Source organism: Phyllopteryx taeniolatus, chromosome 17, assembly GCF_024500385.1.
Source record: "Phyllopteryx taeniolatus isolate TA_2022b chromosome 17, UOR_Ptae_1.2, whole genome shotgun sequence".
In the NCBI taxonomy this organism is placed as follows: Eukaryota; Metazoa; Chordata; class Actinopteri; order Syngnathiformes; family Syngnathidae; genus Phyllopteryx; species Phyllopteryx taeniolatus.
In genome coordinates this window covers 16,370,707-16,387,125 of record NC_084518.1, presented here as the reverse complement: position 1 = coordinate 16,387,125, position 16,419 = coordinate 16,370,707, and the positions used below count along the sequence as shown (strand labels likewise).

The window sequence follows — 16,419 nt, the reverse complement described above, 5'->3', positions numbered from 1 at the left end:
GACTCGAGTTAACTGACTGGATTCAGTTCAGTGATTCGAGCAAGCGGACTCACAGGGAACACCACAGAGTCTGATGATGCAGTTAAATCTGTCACTGGCTCTCCGGCAACACCACAGACTCAAATAATTTGTTTGAATCTGTTCACTGACTCACTGAAAACACCGCAGACACACGGTAGATGATGTAGGTCTATTGTTTCACTGATCCGAATTAACAGAGTCACCGGAAACACATTTTACTCATATAATCCACAGAATCTCTTCACTGACTCCATTTAGCGGAATCCCCACCACTCATTGGAAACACAGCTGACTCAGATGATTTGGTTAAATCTGTTCACTGACTCACCAGCAACACCGCAGACTCAGATGATTCAGTTTAAGATTTCCAATGACTCAAGTTAATGGTCTCAACTGATTTGGTGAGTCTCTTCACTGACTTGCGTTCACAAGAAAGTCAGTGGACTCAGATGATTTGTTTGAATCTGTTAATTTACACTGTGGACACTGATGATTCATATGAATCTGTTCCCAGACTTGAGTAAGCAAACTCAAATGATGTAGTGAATCCGTTAACCGGAGACCAAATTGAGAGCGGATTTACCGCAGACTTAAGATGATTGGGTTGGATCTGTTCACTGCTCATGTTAGCAGACTCAAAAGGTTTAGGGAATCTGTTCACCAGCCCGCTGGAAACACAGCAGACTCTGCTTCATTGGTTACCTAACACCAAGTAAGCCGAGTCACCAGAAAAACAACTGACTCAAAAGATGTAAATCTGGTCACCGACTCAAATGCGCAAACTTACCTTAAACAAAGCAAACTATGAAGATTCTGTAATTCTGCTGACTGACTCGAGTAGATGGATTTACCACGGGCTTGGATGATTTGAGTTTATATTGTGTGGTTATATACTCTTGGCACATTTTGCACAACAACACTAACTCATCTGCATAATTTGACAGCATGTATGCTCCAATTAATTACGAGTAATCCACATGAAGACAAAAGGTAAACATCTGTGTTTAGAACGGCTCAAGCTCCTCGTCCTCCTATTGTTTGGGGGAGTGTGGATTACACCGCCTTCTTGCAACCAGACGATACGAAGCTTTTCAGAAATGGAGAGGCCCGACATTAATCGTGGGCGGCGGTGGCTTTATTTTCCCCGACAAGCGCTTCCAAAATCAATTAGGACGCCAAACACGTCTGCTGCACGCTAAGAGAGGGCCTTGATGCCGGCGGAGGGATGCGTAAATAAACGGCAGACGGTGGTGGTGGCGGGAATCTTTTTTTACCCGCTAAGCTTTTTGACAGGAAAAAGGGAAAGATTGTCCGACATGTATAACTCACCGTCTGCTAGCGTTGCGACAACTTTCAAAGCCAATCAACGGAAAACAACAGCATGCAATAATCGGAAAATTTGTGATGTCACGGAAGCATAACGACTACCTCCTGCTATGTGACGACTGCCTCCTAGCTGAATCATTTTATATATATATATTTTTTTTTTATTTCAGATTTTTTTTTCACTTCTGAATATGTTTTGATCATTTTCTTTTTCTTTCTTTTTAAATTTTTTTTAATTCGCTTAAATCCGTTCTGAACAATTTTTGTTTCAAAGAAACATTGATTTTATAAACTTTGGAGTATGTTTTTGAGATGTATTTATTTTTTCACATTTTTGGTTGACTACGACAAGGACAATATTCTTTTTTGAAATCATTCTTTAAAAGCCAGGTTAATTTTAAACACTTCTAAATCGTTTTTATTTTTACCCACTATACTTTTTGACGGGAATAAATGCCCGGGTTACGTCTGCTGGCAACATGACTGCTTTCAAATCATTTCACAATAATCCAAAATTTAAACGCAGCGTTTGAGCAAAATGTCAATGCATATTTAGCGATGTCACTGTAGAGCAACTGGCGACCCTCGCTGTGAAATACCCATAAAAGATGCACATATCTTTACCCTTATGCAAAAGCGTGCATTAGCTGACAAACAAAAGCTTCCCCCCTGCTGTGACTCGAGCTCAGGGTGACCTGGCATCAAATCTGCCACCTGCCAAGCCATTTAGCAGTCAAAATAACACCTAAACGTACATATTACAAGTCACGTTTCATTATGTCAACGACACAGGTGGAGTGTTTGAAAATAAAATAGCAAAAGGTGGGAAACGTGGAGGTTAGCATGTCATTCATATGGCTCATGGATCAACAGTGGGTTTTACCACCATTATTTTAGCTGCTTAAAAGTGTAAGCAAACGTGAATGGGAAGATGCTGTATTTGACCAAAATGTAGGGATGTTCACTGCTATTGTAGAAAAAAAGGTTATTAATGGTTTAGCATTTCACCAAATATTCGTAACATTCGCCACTACGGTAGAAAAGCAAGTGACGCTAACTTATTTTTTAAAGTATTTTTAACAGTTGGCATTTAGCAGTCAAACATATCGCCAGGGGGAAGAGAATGTTATCTAAAAGCACGGATATTTACCCGTCATGAAAACGTCAGTAATGCTAACATGCTAATTGCTTATTATATTATAAGTTACCAGTGTCACTATATAGCTAGTGGTGGTGTATTTTACCAAAAAGTGACAAAGTTCACCCGTATTGTAGAAAAGTAGATAAGTATTATTATTATTATTATTTACAGCTTAATTGTCATACAAATAGCTAGAGAGACGAGCATTTTTATCAAAGAGTAAGATCATTCACCTTCATAGAAAAGTTGGCCAAGCTAACATGCTAATTGGTTCGTTTAACATGTTAGCAGTCATACATACAGCTGAGGGGCTACCTCTGCTATTATTATTTTTTGCTTCGATAAATGACAATATGCCTTGGAAGATTGCTTTGAATGCCCTCAAGGAACCTCCAAGGATGCAAACAAGCACTTTATTCCCAAACGGCATCCATCTTAGCAGAGGGAGCAGAGGCAGGGTGGGGGATTGATGTTACGTCCCAAGTGGCCATTTTACCATAAAATAATCCCAAACAGCTCCAAAGTAATGGTTCATGGTGACTCTCACTTTCTTGTACTAATGCATACATATCATAAATAGAAGGAGGATAGATATTCAGGGGTCGAAGAAGTCTTATCAGGATTGATGCAGCTTGGCGGCCACTCAATGAGAAGTCACACGTTCTCGATTGTGCACTGAAGGAGAAAAGTGGCGTTCGAGGTGCACAATAAAACAGATGCTATATAAACACAACAAAATACAAAAAGAGATTTGACAAGAGGACTCAAGTACTACATTAAGATTGCACATCAAATGCAAAATCTAGATCAGATCTGGATTCACAGCTTCTGTTCTGACCCTTAATATTCATGTGTGGAGTTTGCATGTTCTCCCCGTGCCTGCGTGGGTTTTCTCCGGGCACTCCAGTTTCCTCCCACATCCCAAAAACATGCATGCTAGGATAAATGATTTTAAACACTGTTGATTTTAAACAAGCTAGCATATTTTCAACATTGTAAGATTTTTTTTGTAACTTTTTAAAAACATTTTGCTTAAACATTTTGCCGGACTAACTTTTTTTTCATTGTTATAGAAGCAAAAATGTACATCACGAAAGCAATCAAAAGTGTAAAATTGAAGCACCGCACGCACATAGGTAAACAACGTAATCACGCCAGAATATAAATACAGCTGATTTAGCTGGGAAATAATTAGCAAGCGTCCACTGTGGCTAATGGGAGCAATCTGAGGCCGTTAACAATGAACAGGCGTCTTGCTTTGACCTTACCTAGACTCGTTTTGATTTGCCATTCCCCGCCCTGTGTGAAATATGGTTTTGCTTAGCCCCGGGCGCACTCGCCGGCTCACTGGCAGCACTGAAACGAGGTCGCCATTAGAGAGGCGTGGCGGTGCTGTTGTTGCTGGCAGCAGGTAGAAAAAAAGGAAGACTGAATAACGGGCCCATTAAGCAAGAAAAGGGAGCTAATGAAGGGGCAAATTAACAAAGCACAAAAACAACAAATAACACGTGTACATGTACAAGCACACGTTAACTTGCCATCGCCTGTCCGTGCCTTTTTGGTCATTTGGAGTCAGCTAACTGGGTCACAAACTAAGCAGGCTCACAATAAACTCAATTCCATTTACGACTTACCACACTTCAACATTAACTCAATTACTGATCTTGATTTATTTATATAGAAATAAAGGACTCTTAGCTACCTACCTACCTCTAATAAATCCGTTTTTTTTAATTTAAGAAGTTTTTGTTTTTCAAAATTCGCTCAGCTGCAAAGAGTGCTACTACTCGGTATTTGTTGTAATTTTAATTAAGCATGTATTTATTTGTGGGGGGGAGGGGAACAAATTTAAAAAAGCACGTTCATAATAATATTTTAAATTGTTAAAAATATACGTGTTCAAATAGTACCCAGTATTCACTGTAATTTTTAAGTCATTACGATTAATATTAATTCTAATAATAAATACATTTTCAAATTTTAAAATGCTTTTTTTTTAAATCACACAACTGCAGAGTAATTGTATTACAATTTCTAAGTCATTTTATTTTAAATTTTAATTTTATTTAATTTTTTTTTTTTTTATTGAACAGATAAGCATATATTTAGTACTATTAATTCTACTATTTATTTATTTATTTATTTATTTTAAAATAAAGACCTGTGATGACTACCTTGACCTAAATAAATACCTGGTACTCTCTGCAGTAATGTGGAAAAAAACTCCACTGCAGAGAGTACCAGGTATTTTTTTAGAGGTAAGGTGTTGATTAACTTTTCTACGTATTTATTGCCTCTCAAATATTTATAGAGGCCTTTATTTGTACAATTTTAATAAGAAAAAAAAAAAGGAACTGCAGAAAGTACCGTGTTTTTTTTTTGTTTTTGGTTTTTTTGTACTTTTAAGGCTTAGATACCTTATTTGTACAATTGACTTTTTAAGCAGACATTTATTAGAGGTAAATCTTTTAATTAGAGGCCTTTATTTGTAAAAAGGTCATAATTCCAGGAAATACAGTATTTATTCTTTTTAGTCCACAATGATCGATACCTATACTTTTTCATACATTTTAACATACCTCGGTTCCTAAAATCGAATTAATTGATCAGCAGTATCTTTTGGATGGGAGGCCAGAATTTGAGGGAAAAAAATGTATTTAATTATTTTTAGTCCACAACATCTATCGCTAAACTTTGCCCCCTTTCCAATTTTTCTTTCAACAAAAGTCCATCGAGACAGCTAACTAGTCGGGCTGCTTCAGCTTGAAGCTAACAAACAAACAGCAGCAAACCATTCACATTCAACTATGTCTGAACCCTCAGGATGACTTGAGGCGGAGCTTAAACCATGAAAAATCAGTGTCGCGGGGCAACGCTAGAGTTTATTGCAAAAACTCTGGAGATTCGCGGAATAATGAATGGAACGGGAGCAATTAACCAACGGGGAAGGAAGGAAGGAAGGAAGGAAGGACAGGAAATAATAAGTAATTTGCATCGCAAACAGAGGATTAACCGCCATCTTCACGTTCATAACGAGCCACCCCAGCCCCAAAAGAAGACAAAAGTTATTATTTTTGTCCATGTCTGCATGCAAGCAATAAAATAAGCCTACTAATTTAGTTCAATCCGGCATACTTCATCATATATTCCCCAACCTCAAAAATAATAAATAGAAATTATCTTTTCATTTCTACGCTCTCAGACAAGATGAAGTCTGTCTCTTTTTATTATTATTATTATTTTTTTAATTATTATTAATGCGCCGACGTGGCCGCCTCTAAAAAGTAAGACAGCGGGAAAAAATCTTGCTGACCTGAAAAGTCGCTTACGCGAGCGCTAATTCAGCTTTGACCTCAGATACACTTTCTTGGACATCGTTAGAAAAACATTCGGGTTCTCGCGTTGACGGACAAAATTAACGGCTGCGAGTTTAAAAAGATGACCGCATGGAAATTGAGACAATTAAATACAATTGACTAAAATGCAGTAAAATAATGCTAATAATCCACAAAATGGAAAGTTTCTGACATAAAATAATACAAATACAAACTACAATCAAATCCAAGAAAATCTAAATATGTTTAAATATGGTACAGAAAAAATAATAATAATCACTAAATCTCTGTCCCTCTGTTATGGCTCTGATACCCGATACACATCGTCGCACCGTTCCATGTCGGAGCCATTTTCGAGAACAGCGACACGGAAAAAAAGACGGAAGATCTCCCGTGAATTAGCAGACGGGAGGCGGCAGAGGTGGTCTTCGCGCGCTAAACTAGGTCGGCCGCCGAGTCACGCGTTCTCCCGCCGCGGCGAGAACGGGAATTTTAAACGTGACGGCGTGATTGATGAACCCTAACCCCACCCTGGCCGCATCCCCCTTTTCTCCCGTCTTCAATTACCGCCATGAATAAATGCATCGGTCCGTCTAATGACTGGTGCGTCTTACATCTTCCCGGGACGCACAAGATGGTACGCTACACGTCATTTATTAAAAATGCTGGGGGAAAAAAAACAGGAAAAGAAAGGGATTTTTTTTTTCTTGACACTGAAATCATCTCCCGCCAAAGTTCATCAGTAGCCACTCATGTTTGCACTCTTAATTGATTCTATGGCTCACATCCCTAATTTGAATATGCATTTATGTTTTATGACAGGACCCTCATCCTTGTTAAATGCCATACCCCCTCATAGATGCCTCGTACCCTCTGCAGTTGAGTAAGTGAACACTCCAGGACACTATATGAGTGATTTAAGTGTATCCAACTAAAGACTCTTGTAGTGCGACAAGTAAAAAGTTCCGGCTGCTCGCTAATGCTAACCGATTCTCAAATTCCCTTTCAATCAGCCGGTTTCTTCTACTTCATTTTTAATTTTCCTATTTCGCCGTTGCCGAGATTAAATGCAACGCGTTTGATCTACCAGGGCGCCTGCAATCTCCCACTCGCTTCCTCTCGAGGGTCCCGAGATGAATCGGCATGCCCGATGTTGGAGCAGAATTTGAAGACGGGGGATTAATTCGGCTTACTTACATCATGACTGGTGCTGCTAGCTTTTGGGCGCTAATTGAAGCTTCGGGAATGGGGGTAATTGAGGAGCGTGGGGGGGTTGTTGGAGAAATACCAGGGGTTCCTGAGGGTCTTAAAGGAGACATATTATGGAAAATTGACCTTTTAATGTCATCAAGTGTGAAATTGAACAACCAAGTACAGTGGACCCTCGCTATTCGTGGGGGAGGGGGACTGGGCCCGACGCAAAAAGCAAAATTCCTCCGATAATTGAGGCCCATTATAAGTGCATTGAAAAAAACTCTGGGCTAGTAGTTAGCCGTATTATGTTATAATAATGTTCGAATGAGTTGTAGATGAGGGAGTGGAGAGTACTTGTGTTTGGCCATATCATGCGCCACACCGCTATAACAATTGATCAGTGTATTTCAGTGGCTTGGTGATGAAATGCTGCATGTCGTAACACAATGAAATCTCCATTGTCTGTAATTTACCAGGTTCTTTGTTTGTTTGCCGACTACCGAAATAGCTCCAACGTGAAGGCTATTTGTAGTCGATATAGCACGTGGGGGAGCAGCTGCACTTGAATCTACAATATATATGTACACACACACACACACACACACACACACACGTACTCTGAGGTGTCACGTTCACCCGTTCCCATAGCAACAAGCCCACAATGAAGGCAAGAAAAGGACGGTGACGGTGGCCGTCCCTCTACAAAGCTTAATCGCTGACCCGCCACTGCGTGCATGTACGTCGCCGCTGCAGATTGGAGCTAATTAACACCGGCGCAGCGCAAAATGAAGTTAACGAGTGCAAAGGGGACTTTAAAACGAAGAAAAAAAACCTCTCACATCAAGTTCTCACGCCCGACAAGCTGCTGTGACCCAAAAAAAAATAATAATGCAGAGATGATGATAAGACTCGTCATTGCTTATCCCGGTAGGAGGAGGGCGGGAGATCGGCGGTTCACACCAGCGGGGGTTCACAGGAAGAGGCTCAGACAACTGCGTTGAGTGTCAACATCGTAATTGGCACACGAGAAAAGGCCAGCGAGAAGAAAAAGTGTCGTAAATAAAAAATAAAAACTACAACATTGTTTTCATGGCAAGGAAGAGGAGAAATTGTACACAGTAGACACACAGAAAGCAGTAGACAAAAGTCCTCTGACATGGTAAACATTCTGCTTACATATTAAAAAAATAAAAAAATATTTAAATAATGATCCAATTAAAATACATTGCACATAAAATTTAAGTAACAAATGGTGTAAAACAAAAATTTCTAAAAAAAAAAAAAAAAGTACATGTAAATGTATTGTCCTTAAAAATGAAATCTCTAACTAATAAATGCACTTACTAGATTAAAAATAGTTTAAACCACAGTTTGAACATTTGATTCAGTGATTCCTTCATGTAATGCTAGAGTGAGCCCGCCTACAACTACACTGTTCTAGTTTATTCCTTCTGGTTTATTCCTTGCAAGAAAAGAGGATCGAGTGAGCAGAGCAGAATGCAGTCGTCGTGGTCATGCAATACAAACATTATAAGGGGACAATGGGACATTATGACCGCAAATCCATAACAACACACACTAGTTTGCTGCGTGAATGTAACAATAACAGTAATAACACAGTAATAACGCCATTAAAACATTTTAATGCCGTAACAATACTGTGACAATACCAATAGCACTAACTACACTGTCTACAATATGACAACACTGTAATAACACTAACTACACTGTAAAAGCAAAAAGTACACTAACTACACTGTAGCTACACAGTAATAACACTTTAATCAAAGAAATTATGCTGTAGAAACACTATCTTAACAAAAGTGAAATTACACTTCAACACTAACAACACTGAAGTAACACTGACACTTTAACTACATTGTGATAATACTGAAAAATACTACCACTTTAAATACACTAACATTGTAATAACAGTATAATGCGAACACTAGCTACACTGTAATCACAGCAAAACACCAACATTGTAATAACACTGTAAAAGCACAGTAATAACACTTGCAACACTGTTACTACATTGTAATAAAGCTGTAAAAACACCAGCTACACTGTAACAATGCTGTGAAAACATTACAGTAAAATCGGTAACAGTAACCCTATGTAATAATTACACTATTATTACATACTACAGCTACACTGTAATTACACAATGTTAACTACATTGTAATAACACACAAAACTAAAACACTAACAACATTGTAACTACATTGTATGAACACTGTAATAACCTCAAATTGCAAGAAATAGGGACCAGCCTGGCCATTAAGAATGACAAACAAGTAATTGACGCTCCCACAAAAAGGTTTGTAATTGTCAACGTATGCAACAAAATAGCTCTAAAGTAGTACTTTTCTACTATACAACCCTATGACCTGACAAAATGAAGCCCCTCCACTCACTTTACCATGGTTCGTTGGCACCAAGATGCAATGCATTTCGATTAGACAGGGCTTTGGCCTGAGCTCAAAATCAGTGAATAGGGGAATTTGTGAATAGCGGATCATGAATATGTGGGGGAAACTGTACATGTAAATGTCACATTATTTCCTGGTTTCTGAATCAGCGTGCATGCTCACGTGTGTGTGTGTGTGTGTGTGTGTGAGACACGTCTAATTAATTAACGGTGTTGATCCATGTGTGTGCGCGCGCGTGTTGCGAAGCGCAGATTACAGCCGCTTATTGCTAATAGTCTATGGTTAATGGAGTGCTCTTCAAGCAGGCGACCCGCTTTGAGTAATGGAGCATCTTGTGTATTCAGACGACGACGAGGATTAGACGCATGAAGAATGACGAACTGTGTGTGTGTGTGTTACGCACTACAAGAGGTGCATCGCGTGTGATTACACATTAATGCTTACTAAATCAGGCAGACTGAGCAGACACTTCATTAGGTACGCCAATGTGCCTTTACAAACACGTTTGTTAGGTACACAGCTGTTTCTATGCACAAAAAGGTGGCCAAAACATGAAAACTGGAGGCTATGCGAGGAAGAAGTGTGATAAACTGAACAGAAGGACATTGCAGCGACGGTATCAAACATTTCCGGGATTTTTTCTGACGTCACACTTCTAATCACAACAAGCGTGATCGGGTAATAACGCGCTTGATGAAGCAGTAATAAATACGTAGAAATGTTTTTACTCTGCACAAATTGAGCGTCAGAAAATCTTTGTCACATTCGTGACACGTGCCAGTTTTCTTCGCACTGCTGCGTATGTTAGTGAATCTGAATTCATTCTAAATGACGAGTTCGTGCCCGCGAGCTGCAATCTGCATAAACCATTCCACTCCACTTCCCTATAAAAGGACGTCCGTCTGATGCATTTCAGCCAATGTGCAAAGCTTTAAAGTCACAAGAGATGGCTCCAGAACTTTAATAACGTTCTTAATCGTTATCCTACGTTCAAAAAGTAATCATCGGAAAGTTTGTTAAACACAGAAACGGAGAACATATAATGTTAATCATTGTAATTCATTGGGAATATACAATAAAACATTACAAATAATTACAAATAAATACAAAATTGACGTGCATACGTTTGTAAAAATAAATAGTAAGACATAAATATAGTATATCAAAGAGGCATTTATGGTTGATAAAGTTCATGAAATGAGCATTGGGAGCAACAGAAAATATATGAGACATACAAATATGCCGATCGGAGTGCGCCACAAGCCATCACATCGGCGGCGCTGTGTGTGCGAATCGATCCATTGACATCACTTTTGCACGTGCAGAATCACATCAAAATATATTAATCACATTATCGCAGAAACCAGGGAATGCGAGCAGTCTGATCGCTTTTCGACAACGTCGTACTGCACGCAGACAGCTGCAGCGGGACACGCACGTTCATGCACATTACAAACACGAACAGAAACAACAGTCAAAGTGATGAGAAGTGTCCTTTTCACGGTTATTTAGGACATTAGCCAACTCATCAGCAAATTCCTGGTTGGGTTATTATCGCTTAAGTTATTATTGTTTTTACAAATTACTATATTCCCAATACATAGTGAATCTTGGGTAAAAAATGTTTTTGATGTTTTTTTCTTGTTTTTTTTTTAAAATCAGACCCTGCATTATTTGTGCAGAGTACGAGTAAATACAAGTACGAACACATTGATGAATCACAAATTTCTGCGTCAAATCTGTGCACGGTTAGTGCATGAGGCCCGTCGTGACCTGCATTCTGTGCATCTGCCCGACACAACGTCTCCCGTTTCTCGCCAGGAAGCAGAGCAGACACGCGAGACGCAGCACATGCGAGCCACCTTGCGTTCGCAAACATACAAACATACAATACGTCTTCTGACTAACGCGAGCCACCTTGCGTTCGCAAACATACAATTGTCGCCAAGAAGAGACTGCGGCACGTAATCGGATGATAATGCGTTTGTGAGGCAACATGTAGGCTCATCGCACAAGGTTATTTTCGCGAGCCTCGTCCCCAGTGACTGTAAATATATGTATATTTGTCGTAGACGTTGCATACTGCGGTCTGTCTGCGTCTGCTCTCTACAATTTCTCGCAAGGACAAAAGGGTAGACTTGAGGTGATAATGCGAGGGAGAAGAAAGTGGGAGCGAGACGGGTTTAGCTGCGGGGATGCTCGCTTGCCTGTCTGCTTTGCGCTAGAAAAGGACATCAGTGTGTGTGTGCGTGTGTGTGTGTGTGTGTGTGCGTGCGTGCGTGTGTGTGCGTGTGCGTATCACATGAGGAAGAGACCATTCTCTTAGAGTGGCCGTATAGCGTGACGAATGACCCCACTGGCAAGAGCTAAATGACACTTTTTCTAACGTACAGATATATGTCTGTGTGTGAGTGTGCGTTGAGCACACTGAAAAAGCAATTACGAAAGCTGAACCGAGTGTTTGTTTGCACTGGAAGTGACGCCACCACTCTAGACCCCACTTATTATCTCACTCACTAACACACACACACACACACGTCCCGGAGATGATAAGCACTGACCACAACGCTACGTCTAAAAGCTAACAGGCACGGGTAGTATAACCCTCTTGGAAGTTAGAAAAAATGAGCCCCCAACACCCGTTTCGCCAGTCAACCTGAAATTTGGTGGACATATCTATGAAAACAAGACACACGAAAAAAATCTCAGGGACCCTTGCCCAAAATCAAACAGTAAGTCGGCCATTTTGGTTCGAAGTAGCGATTTTGGGTGAAACATTTTAAGGGGGAAAAAAAAAATAAAAATCTGAAAAAAATGCTACCCCCTCAACATTAACTTCAGCGATTGACACGGAATTGAGTATATATGCGAAAAAATCTCAAGGACCCATGCCCAAAATAGAACAGGAAGTCGGCCACTTTGGTTTGAAGTAGCAATTTTGGGCGAAATATTTTTAAGGGCAAAAATCTAACGACAGTTTCACTGTTGGACATCAAATGCAATGGCCACGTCTGTCATAACAGGACACACACAAAAGTCTCAAGGACCCATGGCCGAAATCAAACAGGAAGTCCGATATTTCGGTTTGGAGTAGCAATTTTGGCCCAAACATATTGTGTGAGGAAAAAAAAAAAACACACACACAGAATTGGGAGGACATGTCTACCACAACAGGACACACGAAAAAGTATCAAGGACCCATGCCCAAAATAGAACAGGAAGTCGGCCATTTTGGTTTAAAGCAGCCATCTGGGCCAAAATCCAGAGCTGGTACTTTGACTAAGTCCAACTAGAGAATTCGCTCAAATGAGCCTAAAGCTGAAGCAGGTATCCCAGACAGATGGGAGAGTTGCTAAATTGCCAAGTATTTAGCCTATGCCGTCAAAGGTGGGCGTAGCATGGTGTCAGAGTTTGATCAGTGAGTATTCACCATGGAAAAAGGGAACGCGTGGGCCCATTTATCAGTACTTGCAGCTTTAATGATTGATTTAATAGCTATTATTTTATACATATTATGCACATAGGGTGTTGTCGGCAGTGACAAAACAGCTCCAAAATGCCATAACACTGAATTTAACCATCCCAATAAAAAGGCCCTAAATGAATTATGATTTATTAATAACAAGCGAGGTGATAGCAAGGCTGTGCATGTCGCCAGCAGGCAGAGTTTCGGCAGATGGCGTCTCAGGACCTCCAGAGAGAAAGCGAGCGGTAGCGCCACCTGTAACGCTAAAAACAACAAAAAAAGGTCAGCGGCATCCATCCGTGGCAGTCATGTTCTCAAAGGAAATCATGAGGGATGAGCTTGGGGGTAAAAAAAAAAAAAAAAAGAAAATAGCACGCACCGCTAGCTAACTTTGTTCAGGCAGCTGTCGGGGTCGCCTCTTTCCTCCCTGTGGGTCCTCGAATTAGACGGCGTTACGTAGTCAGCAACTTGCGCGGGACTCCGTGATGCAAATAGGCCTGCTGGCCCCCCGAGGTGCTGCGCTCGCTAACAACGAGCACCAAGGGCAGCGTGACACGCCGCGCTATACTTTGCGTTGGGGAAATTGATGGGGACATTGAAAATGTTCGGTCCTCGAGTGAATTTCCCGTCCTGCGAGAAAAAGCAGGCTGAGAAATAGACGAGGCTAGTTCAGTCACTTTAAACATGACACACAAGTATGGCACACAAGACTGTAGAGCAACCTTTTTTAAAAATTATTATTCAATTCTTCTCATTTTTATTTAAGTCTAACTTAATTGTTAACAGTTTCTGTGTTTAGGAAGCATCTTGCAAAAAAACATTTTCAATCAATCATCAAGAAACATATTGCTGTTGCGTTACGGATAATATATTTTTTTATTGTTATTTAATTAACAACAAAAATTGCTTCTTCACTTTGTCAGTGTGCAATATGTTATGCAGAATTTTGATGAAAAAAAATGAATCTATTTTGGAATAAGGCTGTAACATTCATTACTGTTAAGTAAAGGATAATATTTGACTTGTTTACTGCCATTAAAATAGCAAAACATTTTATTATTGCTTTTTCACTTTGTCATTATGTCATATTTTTGGTAGAATTTTGAGGGGGAAAAAAATTATTTTCCATTTTGGAATAAGGCTGTAACATTCATTGCTGTTGAGTAAAAGATAAGCCGTTGAAACTGTAATATTTCACTTTTGCATAATTATTCTTTCACTTTAAAATATGAGATACTTTGTGTAGAATTCTAAGGAAGACATGCATTTAATCAATCCTGGATGAAGGCAGTAACATTCGTAGCTGTTGCGTAAAGAATCATTTTTAACTTTATTTTTATTAAAATAGCAAGAATGTTAATATTTTCTTTCTGACTTTGGAATTATGCAATATTTTGTGTAGATAAGAACAAATGTAATCTATTTTCGAGTAAGGCTGTAACGTTAATTGCTGTTGAGTAAAGGCTGAGTATTGGTGAGTATACTCCCTCGTATAGTTGAACCTGCAATATTTGACTCTTATTTTTATTAAGTTACCCAAAATTATTATAATATTTTTTTTATTTTTTTTATTTTATGTTTTTTTTTATTCTGGTACTTTGTGCAGAATTTTGACAAATAAAACGAATTTAATCCATTTTGGAATAAGGCTGTAATTTAGAAAAATGAGGAAGGTGAAGGGGTACGAAAACAGTACGCTTGGCTTACTTTCATTGCCTGGCGACCATTCAGGGTCTATTCTCTTGCCAAAGTCAGTCTGGATGGGCTCCAGCTTGCCGTGACCCGAAACAGGTTAAGAAATATTCAGAACTGATGGATAGTTCTATTGCTTTTTTATTAGTTGAGCAGACGGTGTGAGTAAGGTTGCGCCTGTAATTATTATTTTTTTTAATTTGGAAACATTTTAATGACAGTTTCTTCACTTTGTCATCGTGGTATTTTGCGTAGAATACCGAGGGGGAAAAAATGGATTGAATGCATTTTGGAATAATGCTGAAACATTCATTGATGTTGAGTAAAGGGTGTGGATACGGTCACGCCTGTAAAATTTGAGTTTTTCATTTTTATCAAATTTGGAAAAATTTGAATTGCAATTTTTTTCACGTAGTCATCGCGTGGTATTTTGTGCAGAAATTGTGGGAGAAAAATAAATTCAAAGCATTTTGGAAGAATACTGAAACATGCATTGAAAATGAAGGAATGATGTCACAGGCCCTTTCCTGGTGTATTTAAGGTCTCAATCTATCTGGAAAGTGAACTGAGTGGCAGGGCGTCCGTTCGGCTGATCAGTCAGTCCGCTCGCGAGTTAGCGAGGTGTCAATCGAGCCGAGCCGTATGCCCTCTGGCCTGCCATCTCGGCAGGCGGAGAGCGCTCGTATATTTATACATCTGACAGCACCCATTACACGGCCGCCCTGATGTTCAAGCAAAGCTTCCCCGCAGGCTTGACGTGGGGATGAGGCGAGCGAGACGAGCGACAGTCATCGCGGCGCTTGACAAACGAGCCGGGCGGATGACAAACTGTACAGGAGTCAATTTAAACCCAAAATTGAATTAATGAGGGTGCTGAAAAACTAATAAAAAGCACATTTGGCCATGTTTTTACTGGAAATGAATGGTTTCAGACTGCAATGAATCCCAGAGGGCATCATATGATGCGGTACAGCGGTGCCTTGAGATACGAGTTTAATTAATTCCGGTGAGGATAAAGAATATATGCCAGGGACAGTGAGTATTGTGATATTGTCTGTCTACGTGTGTTGCGCCACTGTTTATGTTCAACTCTAACGCCACATCGATGCAATTCGTTAACCTGACACAGCGTTTCCCATTATGCATTAAGCTAGCAGACTTTGAGGTCAAGTTATGTTATGTTTTAAATACGCAGTGTGGAATTATTTTTGTTTTATGTTTAGTTTGACAAACTCTAACCCGGGAGTGGCTTTAACCAGCATGAAGCCTTTTTTTTTTTTTTTAAGAAGAAGAAGAAGAATTTTTTGCTACCTGCCCCACTGCTGCTTGTTGCGAAGCTGCCACCATCCAGCGCTCGTATCTCAAATGGGTAGAATTTGGAGAATGGAAATGAATTAAACCCATTTTAAAATATGGCGACTATGGCACTACTATTGAGTAAAAGGTGTGAATACAGTTGCACCAGGAATAGGAGACTTTTAAATTTTTAGTAAATTGGGAAAAATTGCAATCGTTTTTCATCTTTGGCCTCATGGGGTATTTGGGTAGAATTTTGAGGGGGAAAAATAAATGAATCCATTTTGAAATATAACTGTAACATTCATTTGTTACAGACCGATTTCACTTTTTTAATTTGTCGTTCTTCATTTGTCTTTGTACTTTTGTTTGGACTTCTCCGCCACCGTAGAATTCTCATGTACAGTTATTACATGCCGACCTTGACAAAACAAAGACTGGCAGCCATATTATGCATTTTGCCTTCATGCTGCTATTAAACTGATAAAAACAACATCAGCAAACTAAGCAGCAGAG

At 39.6% G+C, this 16,419-nt stretch overlaps 1 protein-coding gene across 4 annotated transcripts in view; it reads right to left on the bottom strand.

Annotated features, from left to right (window-relative positions):
* fstl4 (follistatin-like 4) overlaps window positions 1–16,419 on the bottom strand; it is a 161,112-nt gene that overhangs the window by 34,053 nt on the left and 110,640 nt on the right. Inside the window, exon 1 of one of the 4 annotated variants that reach the window (XM_061752802.1) lies at window positions 13,295–13,477. The exons of the other annotated variants lie outside the window; for them this stretch is intronic. The gene's annotated coding sequence lies outside the window, so the exon portion shown is untranslated. Of the gene's footprint in view, window positions 1–13,294; window positions 13,478–16,419 lie in introns of those variants that run through there. 4 annotated transcript variants of the gene reach the window in all.